This window comes from Penaeus monodon, chromosome 32 (assembly GCF_015228065.2).
Source record: "Penaeus monodon isolate SGIC_2016 chromosome 32, NSTDA_Pmon_1, whole genome shotgun sequence".
In the NCBI taxonomy this organism is placed as follows: Eukaryota; Metazoa; Arthropoda; class Malacostraca; order Decapoda; family Penaeidae; genus Penaeus; species Penaeus monodon.
Window position 1 is genome coordinate 12,025,099 of NC_051417.1, and position 1,367 is coordinate 12,026,465.

Consider the following 1,367-nt stretch of genomic DNA (forward strand, 5'->3'; position numbering starts at 1 on the left):
ATTGGGCAATGAAGATTTATATACTCTGCATATACCCCTATGAATAAAATCAACCAAGAGCTCACCAGTTCATTGGATATACACCGAGTTACGGAAGTGGGCAATAGCACTAATTAGCGGGGGTGCAGCTGAAACATGATTCCCTGAGAGCTATTTACTCCTGGTAATAGTGTTTGCATCCATAAAGCTGTTTCCAAACAAACTTCAAACATCCATGAAACTGCAGCACTGTTTACACTGAAGTTGTTTACTCTGCTTAATAGAGCTTATATTTCCTCAACAACGTATTATGTGAACCAGAAACTCTATCTAGGCTACATTTACAACTCGTCCGTACAAAAGTAATAACAAATGTGTTATTCCTATAAGCCTTATTTACTTTAATTATGCCTTGCCTGTAGCGGATCCAAGCGGCTGGAGGAGAGGGGTGTGATCAATTGCACCTCCACAATAGAGGAAAACAGTATATACTTAGATATTTTAGTGATTCAGGCAACGAGGCTACTGCTGTTGAGAAAATATCATACGGGTTCCTGTAAATCTTCGAGAACGATACAGATGGGCTGAGAATAAGTCTGAAGTATGGCAAGTCCGGTCATTACAGCCAGGTTTGCACATAAACCTCGGTAGATGAAAGAGGCACGTACTAGTACGAAAAAGTACTATGAATGACTTTTTTTTTCTTTAGTGAAACCAAGAGGGGATGGGTTTCATGGTTAGTACTGAACTCATGTTTACGGAATTAATCAACATAATCTTCCATACTTTGCTGTATAATGACTGGAAAATGCCACCGAAATACTTTAAATTCCCACTAGGAGAGTTATCGCTTCCGCATCCAGACCCTAACTTAGAGATTTTTAACCTGGCGGATAATTTCCCATAAAGAGACACGAGTAATTCCCAAGGAAGGCGCGTACGCGAGAGGAAGAAAGTAGGAATTTCTGCAATTATAGTAAATCTAAAATTCTCTTAACAAGTGTTGCTCATACACAATTCTTTACCTTACATCTTTTTATCGTTATTTTTTTTATTATTTATTTTTATTTTAATCCTTTGCTTGAAGAAGGAGAGGAGGGAGGCGTAGAAGCAAGGACTCACTACCAGAGAGGGCGTGGAAGCCAGGGCCCACAGCCAGAGGGGGCGTGGTTAAGAACCATTGCCTTAGTTTATGGGATCGTTGCTTGGCGCTCTCTTATTGCACATCCATCTCCTCCCCTCTCCTTTGAAACATCCTGCAATTGCCGTTCATCTTGCTATTATATAAACACCTCATACATTTTGTTAATCCAGTAATTCATTTGCAATCTCACAGTGAAAATGCTAAACAGAAACATTTTTTATTCTTGAATTAGTACAACATGTAC